General features: G+C 48.4%; 1 pseudogene; it reads right to left on the reverse strand.

Moving 5' to 3' along the window:
- Positions 1–479: 479 nt before the first annotated feature.
- On the reverse strand, positions 480–11,538 carry LOC108540619 (carboxylesterase 5A-like; annotated as a pseudogene).
- Positions 11,539–11,760: the final 222 nt, after the last annotated feature.

Below are 11,760 nucleotides of genomic sequence, written 5' to 3' on the forward strand. Positions count from 1 at the left end.
TTGTGGTTGAAGAAGATACTCTGCATGATTTCCACCCTTTTACATTTATTGGGATTTGTTTAGTGGCGTAACATATGGTTTGTTCTGGAGGATGTTGCATGTGCACTTGAGAAGAATGTGGAATCTAATATTACAGGGTGGAATATTTGGCTGCATTTAAAATAGTTGATTTAAAGTCTATTACTTTAAGAGTTCCATTACTTCCTATAGCTAAAATGTTTGTTCCATTACTATGTATGGCTAAGATGCTGGGGAAGACATTTCTAGAAAGAAAACTCTTGGGGATGGCCCCAGAAAATTATAGAGAAATGGGAATTTTCTATCTGGTCCTGAGGAAGGGGCAGGAACAGAAACAACTGATTAACATTCCCAGACTCTGAAAGGCGGGTGAATGGCGCAGGTCATCATGGTACAGTTCCATCCAGGCACACCTGGGAACGCCCTCTCCATGAGGAAACAGAGGCAGAGGAGGCAGCCAGTCAGTAGACAACATAGCTCCCCTTGGCCGCCAGCCTCGCTGGGCTGTGGTCCTGAAGCAGGGTGCTCAGAGACTCACTTCTATGATATCGAGCTGTGATCAGCCCATGGACCACAAAGAACACATCTCCAAGCAAGTCCAGAAGACTGTCTCAGATTTCAGTCAGGGAGTGCTTGCCATGGAAGTATTCACTAGCCACAAGGTGCAAATACTGGGGCAGGACGTGCTGTGAAAAAGTCGTCATCATAAGAGATGCAGGTCAACCACAATGGCCAATACAATAAACACTCACCTGTGCAGGTATGATTCTGAATGCTTTACCCGCATTGCTTCATTTTACCCACACAGCAACCCTATGAGGCAAATATCAAAACTAGCCCCATTCACAGATTAAGAAACTGAGGCTTAGAGAGGTGAAGTGGTTGTGACCAACTGGAAGAACCATGATTCTTTTGCAAGTGTATTTGCATCCAAGTCTCATGCTGCTGACCACAGGCCTTTCTCTCGTGTCGCAGAATGAGTCACTCATGCGCAGAACTGGCTGCATCATCTGTGGGGCTCAGTGCAAAGTAAAAACATAGGCTCCTTATTCAAAAATCATTAAGAATGTCAAGATGGTGACAGCGGAGCATTAAACCAAATGTAGGACGCTTCTGAGCAACAAGATCCTCTGTGACTACACAGGCAGAACATCCATGAAACCACTCCTGCTCTGGTACCAGCGCTGCTTCCAGCCCTGAGCTATTATCGTACCTAAGCTAGTTGGTCTCTTGGAGCCCCAGTTTCCTCATCTGTAGGGATGTGGAGGATTATACAAGATATGAAGAAAAAAGCATGCAGCTTGGCCCAGAGCAGGTCTTCAGTCCTGTCGGTTCATCCAGGCCCCACTGCTGAGTGCCTTAATAGGACATTTGATGCTTCTCTGACCTGGCACCAGCCTGCCTCCCAGGCTTCTCCCTCTCAGCTTTTCCCAAGCACAAATGGCAAAGACAGCATGGTAAATTCTATGAAGATTCAGGGATCTGGTGCTCTGGGAAATGCTGGAAAGGTGCTGCAGCTCAAACCCCTACCACTAAGACAGCAGCACAGCCCTTGATAGGTTTCTTTGGAATTTGGAGGCGAGGCAGTGTACATCACATTGGGGAATGCTGCTCAGACTCGTTTATCGGGTCCTCAGGAGACTGGTGGTTTTTAATCAGGCCACAGCAAGGGAGGCCTCTGCAGCAGGTCCAGTCTATGGCGTAAGGGCCTGGCCTCTTTGGCCATATAACCAGCAGACCCCGTGGTGCTGGAGGTGTCCAAGGTAGGTATAGATGCTGTGTGGAGTCTCAGGTGAGCCCCCATAGGACAGTCAGAGTGCAAAGTCCTAGGGTTCTGGAGCAAGGCTATGCCTTCTGTATCAGAGAACTACTTACTGTTTGAAATGCAGCCCCTAGCATGCTACCGCGCCTAGGAGAGACACATGCCCTTCCGTTCCTCTTGCACTTTCTGGCACAACCTACTTTCCACTCTACTTGAAATATCCTTCTGCTCAGTTGTTCCCCTCCCCTAAGGCTCAGATCAATGAGCATCTTCTCCATGAGGCCATCTCCAATCCACCTGAGAATTCCACTATATGACTTATATCATCAATATCTCTCAAACCTTAGTCCCAGTTCATCATCAGACAGCTGCAACTCATCAAACATCCTTCCACCAAGGGGGTCTGAGGGATCTCTGCCCGTAGTGTTTCTTTCTGTTTTCTTTTTCTTTTTTTTCTTTTTTCTTTTCTTTTTTTTTTTTTTTGACATAGTCTCTTGTTCTCTTGCCCAGGCTGGAGTACAGTGGTGAGATCCTGCAGCCTCAAACTCCCAGGCTCAACAGTCCTTCTGCCTTGGCCTCCCAAGTAGCTGGCATCACAAACGCACACCACCACGCCTGGCTAATTATTTATTTTTTGTAGAGACAAGGTCTCCCTATGTTGCCCAGTCTGGTCTTGAACTCCTGGATTCAAGCAATCCTCCTGCCTTGGTCTCCCAAAGTGTTGGGATTACAGGTGTGAGCCACTGTGCCCAGTTTCAGAGGGCTTTTTCTAAAAGTAGAAATAAAAGAATGTCCTTCTTCCTTCTGTTCTCAGTCTTTAGGATGAAGTTCATGCTCATTACACAGCTTACAACAGCTGAAAGCATTCTCTCCTGCTGCAGCCAGCCCTCAGCTGATCTCTTCACACTCCTCTGCTCCCAGTTGGTACTCTTGTTTTTTCCCAGTTTCTCCACCCATCCCTTCCATCACCAGACAAGCTCCATTAATCTTCCAAACCCTTCTCTCTAAGCGAGCCACCTGTCCCCTTCTGTGGGCACCACAGGGCCTTAGACATTCCTCTGCTTTGTGTGTGCTGTATTGAAGTGTCTTGTCATCTCTGTCCATGTCACATCGCACCCCAGTGCCCAGGGAAATGTGAGGGAATGTGGAATCTCACTAAACATGTGTTCCATGGACAAATGAACAAAATGAACGTTGGCACTGAGTCCACACTGAATACATGTTTATGGAAATGAGGAAGATGGAAAAAGGAGAAAAGAAAGGAAGGAAAGCAATCCATCTCTATATCCAAGTATCTAGAGTAAGACCAGATACTGCTAAGTTTGTGCAGTGAATGAATGAATTATTGATAGAACAATAAATGAGTGAATGACGGGTCTTGCCAGAACCTGGCCCAATGCCTGGCTGGTGTGTAGTGAATACAGGTCCCCAGTCCCATGTGTGTTTCAGCATTCAGAGCTTTTCAGACTGTAGGTAGACAATGCAGCCCCTATGTTGCATGTTATCACACAAGCTCAGGGTGGGGGCAACACCCCGACACCCACATTAATGCATCCACAGAGAAACATCTGAATACTGGGATAAATAAAATGAATGAATGTGTGAGAACAAAAATGACTGATAGCCACAAATCAGTCAAGGTCCCGTTTGGCTGCTGGGTGGGTTACAAAAAGCCTCTGGGTTTTTGGAACTCTTCCAGGTTGGGGATTGTGTATTGGGATTGTGGGTCTATTGATATAGGTTGGACCTGTGTGCCCCACCAAATCTCATGTTGAATTGTAATCCTTAGATGTTGGAGGTGGGGCCTGGTAGGAGGTGATTGGATCATAGGGGCGGTTTCTCATGAATGGTTAGCACCATCCCTTTGGTACTGTTCTCGTCTTAGAGTTCTCACGAGATTTGGTTGTTTAAAAGTGTGTGGCACCTCCTCCGTCTCTCTCTTCCTCCTGCTCTGGCCATGTAAGACGTGCCTTCTTCCCCTTCACCTTCCACCATGATTGTAAGTTCCCTGAGGCCTCCCCAGAAGCTGAGCAGATGCCAGCATCATGCTTCCTGTACAGCCTGCAGCACCATGAGCCAATTAAACCTCTTTTCTTTATAAATTACCAAGTCTCCAGTGTTTCTTAATAGCAGTGCAGGAGGGGACTAATACACTTATGCTTAGTAAAGGGCTGTTGAATGACTGAGTGAGTGCGCCTGGCTGCTCCCGCTGAGTGTTACCCAGGGCTGTCCGTTAAGTGCATGTGTCTCTAGAGTACTGCAGCCTCCCAAGCTACTCACCAGGATGTTTTGTATCAGACGGAGGCAAGGGATTGTTGGAGCCACTGAGGATCTCAGGAGCCTCCTTCTGTGGAGAGAAGCAGTGCCCTCCATAAGCCATCTGGTCATCAGAAGGTAAACCCATCTCCCAGAGGGCCTGGGCACCTGACTTTCACAGGGGACGCTGGGAAGGTCAGGAGCCCTTGAGCCCAGGCAGCCATATGTGGAAGTGGCTTCAATGTGCTGGTCAGTTAATTTCTTCTTCTCACTTTTGATAAAAGGCAGCTGTTCCCTGTCATTCCATCTGCAGCCTTGTAGGGCCCGAGTGGCCACCTTGTGGGAAGGCTTCCGCTATGGGCTAAGTTGTGGCCCCCTTAAAATTCACACATTCAACCTTAACCCCCTGCACTTCAGAATGTGACTATTTGGAGATAGTACTTTTAAAGGGGTGATTATGTTAAAATGCAGCGTTAGAGTGGGCCCTAATCCAATCTGGCTGATGTCCTCATGAGAAAGGAAAGCTTAGACAAACAAACCAATATTAGCACCTTGATCTTGAACTTCCAGCCACCAGAACTGTGAGAATATAAATGTCTGTCCTTTAAGCCTCCCAGTCTGTGGTATTTAATTATGGCAGCCCTGACTGCCTAAGAGGCCCCAACTTAGCTTTGGCACCAAGTTCAAAGAGAAGCCAGAAAATTTTGAAACTGGTGTTCGTTGTTCTCCTTCTAAAGACCTTTGTGGGTTGGGCCTCTGAGAAGCCACAGGGGAGGTCAGGCAGTGGTGGTGAGGCTGGTGGCTGAAAGTACAGGCTCCCTTTGCTGCCCTCACCAGCTGAGAACTTGGCAAGGGACTCAACTTTTCCTGCCTCAGGCTCCTCATCTGTAAGATGGAGTTTGCAACAAGTACCTCCTCCCAGGGTGGTGATGAGAACTGAGAGAGTTGACATTTGTAAAGCTCTTACAATGGTACTTGGTATGTAGTAAGTGCTTCATGTGATTATTTGTTAAATTACCATTTTCTGGCGAAACTACAGCTTTAAGACATGTGGCAGCAGAAATACTATCCATCTGACAAATGAATTTTCTTGGTATGTTTTCTGCTGAAAATCTTGGGGTAATGAATCACTATGGCCAATACTTAAATGAATACTAGGACCATACCTAGCTCCTGGAATCTCAGGGGACCCTCAGAGTCATTCAAGTTACTCACAAGCATATTTTAACTACTAAAAACTTTCTCTGTACATTAAGGAGCTGGGATTTGTTTCTGGGGAATTTCCTGTGGTTTCTAACAGCTAGCAATGGGTTTAACTGCAAATTCACATGGAATTTCAGCACCCACACAGACTTTTGAGCTCTACAAATTCTGTCACTTGAGTAACTCCAATATCTAACATTTACTGAGTACTGACTGTATGCCAGGCTGTTTGATGTATACCTGTGAGGCAGGTGCTAAAAATAACCCTATTTCACAGATGAAGGAATGGAGGCTCAGAGAGGATAGGCAACTTCCCCAGTGTCACACAGCAGGTAAGCAGAGAACTCGGCATTTAAAGGCAGAGGCTAGGCTGGGCACAGGCTCATGCCTGTAATCTCGCACTTTGGGAGGCCAAGGAGGGTGGATCACTTGAGGACAGGAGTTCGAAACCAGCCTGGCCAACATGGTGAAACCCTGTCTCTGCTAAAAATACAAAAAATATTAGCTGGGCATGGTGGCAGGCACCTGTAATCCCAGCTACTCTAGAGGCTGAGGCAGGAGAATTGCTTGAACCCGTGAGGTGGAGGTTTCAGTGAGCCGAGATTGTGCCACTGCACTCCAGCCCTGGCAACAGAGTGAGACTCTGACTCAAAAGTAAAATAAAATAAAATAAAATAATAAAATAAAATAAAAGATACAGCCTAAATGCAAAAAAATTATATACCAGTGTCTCCTTATTAGCTGGGAGATGTTGGAAAGCCACTTTAGCTGCTCTGAGCCTCAGTTTCTTTAAAATAGGGATAATCATGCCTGTTTTCAAGTTGTTGCTTGGATGGCCTGTGCTTGGCACTGGAAGGCATGGGGCACTGGCTATAGTAGTTATAGTGGTGGTTGTCATCACTAGCACCTGCCTTCTTCTTTCTAATACACACCCAGAAATCACTGAAAGCACTTACTTAAGCCATGAGCTGTGATTCAGTGGCCTCATCTGCAACATGAGGACAAAAATCCCTAGTCCCACTTCAAAACATTGCCCTGGAGGTCAAATTAATAATGATAGAACATGCTTTCACAACCCAATGAACTCGGGATTCTGGTTCTACACAGCCATCAGCTAGCTTTGTAATTTGACAAACCTCTTTATTTCATAAACCCACTTCCTCCAGCTTAAAATGAGGAGGTCAGTCTGTCTACATGAGCTTCAACAGTATTAGGAATTTGAAGCTTCCACTCTTCTGAGGACAGATGAAAAGTTTATTTCCATTGAAGAGAGTCTTTCTAAACCATGGAATAAAAAAATAATAGGTCTTTCCTGGCACCCGGGCCTCAACTCAACAATCTCTCCCCAGAGGAGCCTTTCCTAACCACCTGTTGTCTCCCTAAATATACCTTCTCTCCCCACTTGGCCCTTCATAGCATCTATCACTCTCCGAAATCATCATCTCAACCTTGTGTCTCATCTGTCTCTCCCCACTAGAGTGTGCGCTCCCAGAAAGCTGGTACCATGCTCGCTGCCAACTGCTCAGTTTTTATAAGCTTGTAATAAATACTTAGTACATATTTGTTGAATAAATAAAATTATTCAACAATTTTGCAACTTATACAACCTCAGCATTCTTGGATGTCAAGGTGCCAGTACCAAGGCTAGACATGACATGTTTAAAGAACTGAAGTCTTTCAAACCTATCTGAATGTCAGCTCTGAAGTAGTAACTGCATTTTTTGGAAACAATCATTTGTAATATTTTTTGAACAAAGACCAAATGGACCCATCCCCTCTTTCCTTTTTATGTAGTTGTTTCTTCCACCCTAAACCTCATCACATAAGGAGCAAGGCAGACACTTGCTGTGACTGGCCTGGTCCTCACTTACCCTTTTTCAGAGAGAGGAAAGTTGATCACTGTGTGCTTGGCTGGTGGGCTCCAGCACTTACAACAGCTGATGTCATCTGTGGAAATGCCCAGTTGTTGAAGCCAAGAGCTGCATCAGTTTGAAGGAGTGGCAGCATGGACAGCCGGAATTCTTACCATAGGCAGCGGGAAGCCACACTTGTGGCTATTGACTCCGATGATGGAAGGAATTGCTTTAAATGCTTTCTGAGACAATAGATCTAGAGGCTCATTAGGAAAGAAAGCACCATCAACCACTTGAGGGAAAGCCTTTTTCTGTAATAAGGAAGAAAAAAAAATCAGCAGCTATTTCTGTTCACAAAATCTGCTGTCCCAAATCCTGGCCAAGCAAAGCCAACCCAGTCTAGCACTGGCTTAAATGTGCTAAAAAAGTAAAAGCAAACACTATGGGCCCAGCTCAATATATCAGTTCCTGGCAGCTCTGCCATGTACTTGGGCAAGGGGGCTAAACTTGTCTGTGCCTTATTTTCTTATCTGCTAAATGGGAATAATAATATCCACCTCAGAAAAACAGTGGCCTGTGATATGGTTTGGCTGTGTCCCCACCCAAATCTCAAATTATAGCTCCCATAATTCCCACATATTTGGGAGGGACCTCTGGTGAGAGGATAATTGAATCATGGTGGCAGGTCTTTCCCATGCTATTTGATGACAGGTGAATAAATCTCAAATATCTGATGGTTTTTATAAAGCAAGCTCCCATGACAGCCTTTTTTTTTTTTTTTTTTTTTTTTTTTTTTTTTTTTTCCCACCACATGTAAGATGTTGCCTTTCTCTTCTTCAGCTTCTTTAGCCATGTGGAACTGTGAGTTTATTAAACCTCTTTCCTTTATAAATTACCCAGTCTCAGGTATGTCTTTATTAGCAGCATGAGAAAAGACTAATACAGCCTAGCACAGAGATTCTCAAAGTGTGGTTCCTAGACCAGCAGCATCAGCATCATCTGGGAACTTGTTAGAAATGCACATTCTCAGGCCCACTTCAGGTCCTCAATAAGAAACTCTGTGGTTGGAGTGTAGCCCAGGAACCTTCTTGTAGCCAGTCCTCCAGGTGATCCCGATGCATGTTCAAGTTTGTGAACCACTGACCAAATGCAAAGGGAAAAATGGTGGCAGATGGAGTGGCCAGGACTGTAGAGGTTGGTGTTAACACCTTCCTCAGATGTCTCCCTGAGACACAGTGCCTTGGACATGCCTGGATATTTTTTGGGTCTCAGAAAGCAACACTCAGCTCTAATCACGGTTTCTTTAGGTTTCTGTTTTGGGATTTGGGTAGTAAGGAGCACATGAAAGAGTTCAACACAACATCGGGTCCAGGACTTATTATCCATTTCACTGAGTCTCTAGCATGGCTCAGAGTGGACATTGAGTACACACCACATAACTAGCAAATGTTGAAATCTGAAAGATAATGATCTTGTTCATTCAAAGACTGTCATCAAAGGCTCTCAAGATTGGAAGGGACATAAAAGATCACCCGGTCCAATTAACTTTCACTGATTGAGTTTGTCAGCCTGGGTCAGCTAGATTTTGCTTAAATACCTGGAAAGGTGAGCATCTCACCACCTTCTAAAGGAGCCCAGTCCTTTTCCAGACAACTGAGGTCTTGAAAAGCTTTTAGTTACACAAAACTGAAATGACTTCCTAATAGAACTTCCAGCTTCTGATCTTGACTTCAGCTTCTGGAAGCATGCGTAACAAGTGTGGGCCCTCTCTCCAGTGAGATGCCTTCAGGGACTTAGAGACAAGCCTTGTACTTTGCTGAATCTTCTCCAGGCTAAGTTGCACCCCTGCCCCAACAATTTTCTTAAATTACCTGCAAGGGTTCTATACCCCTACTTATTTTTTTATAGCTGTTATCAAGTATCCCCAATCCTCCTCTTTTCCATGTTCCAAATCCAAATAAATAACACACCAGTAGGATTTGTTCACCTCTCCATTCAAAGGGCAACCCTGCCCCCAAAACTGCCCCCTCCGTCCTCACCTAGCTGAGGGTCAGCAGCTCCTTGGAGGATTTTGTCCTCAGGCACCTCAGCAGGGCCTCAGAGTCTAAGGCATTGTTCCCACAGAAATGTGCAACCACCTGCAGCTATTTTCAGAGAAGGACCAGGTCAGAGCATGATACTGAAAGCATCTAGGAAAATGAAAGCTGGAAAATGCCCTCCAATCAGCCACAGATTGGTCCTCCATATATGAGTCCATCCTGCTACCCCTGCCTAGCCCGATACCCCTATAACGGAAGGTGCACATGGCACACAGGTTGCCACTACATCACCCTCACTCTCTTGCCTGCCTCTCCTTGTCATCTTTAGCAAACACCACATCTGGGGATGGGTGTTTGTCAGTCTGTGGCCATGGAATGGAATCAAGATTCCTGGTCACAAACAGATCAGTCCGTGAGCTTGGCTGCATTGGTACTTGGTCCCTCCGGAGTCTAGAAGCTCAACCTTGAGGTGCTAAATGAAGACAGAAACACCAAGAGTGAGGAGCAGCTTTGCAAGCTCCTTCCTTGTCAGTAGAGGCAGGGCTCCAGATCAGATTCTCAGCTGGTCAGCCCTGCCCAAGCCCAGGCCCACTCACAGCCTGGAATGTCTTACCTGTCTTTTTTCCTGCCTCTATACCAGTCCTTCTCATTCTTTAAAGCCCAAGTCCTTCCCTCCACGATGTCCTTTCGGGGCATTGCAGCCCCCAGAAACCCCTTCCTCATCCAATCTCCTATAAGCTCGATGTTCCCCACCTTCCATGCCTGGCCCATTGCTAAACACCTGCTTTCCTTGTCACTGAGCCTTCCATATTTGTAGAACTCGTGGGGTCTCCACCTCCCCCAGCCTCCATCATTCCCTCTCAGGTGACTCTCCATGTGGTTTGCCTCTTGGAGTCCCTGCAGGGGACCCCTGTTGACCCTAAGCTGGCCTCCTGTGGGCTGGGAACCTGGCCCTCCCTCTGATTCCTGGTTCTTTCTCTAGATGGGCTGTCTCTTAGCTGAGAGCAGCACCTACACCCAGGCCACTCCCTGGCCACGGCCTCGCTGACCCAGGCCACAGTGGCTGCCACACCCTGGTCAGGGGCAGTCATGACCTTGGACAGGAGCTGGGACCCCTCCCCCAGAGCCCGCTGCCCACTGACAAGTGGGACAACTTGGGGCCAGGCCGGGGCTGCCCGAAGGCTACTATGCTTGAGAAGGCCCCCAGACAGGAGCCCTGCCCCTTGGGAGGGGTAGCAAACAGCCCCGGGACAGTGCCGGGGTGTCTGGGATGATTCGTCACCACGTGAAATGTGGGCTAGACACCCTCGACTCAGCAAGGGAATTTCTGAGTTCCTGGCCAGCCCCTGCCCTAGGCCCCCATGGGAACTTCGGATCCAAGTGGGGAGGGGGCTCCCCGGGAGGGGGCTCCCCCAGTACTGCCCCTTCCCTGACAGAGCTTCCTGCCCTGCTGGATGCGCTGGCTGCAGCTCCTGAGAACCACTTGGCCTGCTCTGGGCACTGCGTCTGCAGGGGCGTGGTGCTATCTGGTGGTGAGACTGGGAACTGCACCACAGCTCCAGCCTGTACCTGCACACAAGTCCGGGAGAAGGAGGGGCGGGCATGGAGGGATTCCGGGCCCTGCCGCTCCGTTCCTCACCTGCCCCGCCCCCCGTCTCTCGCTCAACCCAGGAGCCTGGTACTAGGACACAGAGACACGCCCCAGGAGCTCACAGCCCAGCACTGTTTCCTGCTCCAATGGGCAGCCTAGTCCCCAGCAGGTGCTGGGCGGGCACAGGGCAGTGACGGGGACGGGCAAGGAGTCCTGGCTCTTGGCCCCAGCAAGGACCTGGGAGATAACCTTGGCACCGACAATCAGGCACTCTGCCACACTGTCCCCCCAGGCTCAGCTGTCTGACTAGAAGGGGCAGGTGGGCAATGAGTGCCAAGAAGGTGGACTGGCCACACCCGTGGGCTCCTCAGGGGCAGGGTGTCTCTGGGCCTGGGCAGGGGTGGGCATGTTCAGTTCAGCCCCGGTGACCCTGGAGTCAGGGGCCTGGCAGCCCCAGCACAGCCACCTCCTGGAGCCTTGGAGCCCTGGACACCCCAGCTGACAGTCATTTACTGGGGTTGCATTGTCCATGAGAGGATTTTTCCTTGACATTCTTATATTTCTCTTATTCTTAAATAAAAAATGTGAGAAGCCGTGTCCAGAGACTCACCCAGGAGGAAGACAAATGGCCTGCCATTGCCTTCACCCTGGGAACGGCTTAGCCATATTGGGGACAGGGCAGACAAAGGGTGAGCCCTTACCTCTCTGAGCCTTGCCTCTGACATGGGGAAGCCCCAGGGACAGGGAGGTCGTGGGCCCAGCATCCCCAGCATTCTGCCCTTCCCCGACACCCTGTTCCCAGGCCCCAGGCACCATCTGTCCTTTGTCCCCTCAGGGGTGCCCCACAGGGTGGGAAGGCAGAGGAGGCTGCCCGGCACTCAGGGCATGTGTCCACTCGCCACCCTGGCCCTGGACAGGGCGGGGCACTCTGCAGGCCACCACATCCCTCACATAGCCCCAGTAGACCTGTCCTCTTGGCTGTGAGTCTAGGGGAAATTGGGAGGCCCAAGACCACTCTTGGAACCCCACGGGCCCAGA

Source organism: Rhinopithecus bieti, unplaced genomic scaffold (assembly GCF_001698545.2).
Source record: "Rhinopithecus bieti isolate Rb0 unplaced genomic scaffold, ASM169854v2 scaffold_19723, whole genome shotgun sequence".
In the NCBI taxonomy this organism is placed as follows: domain Eukaryota; kingdom Metazoa; phylum Chordata; class Mammalia; order Primates; family Cercopithecidae; genus Rhinopithecus; species Rhinopithecus bieti.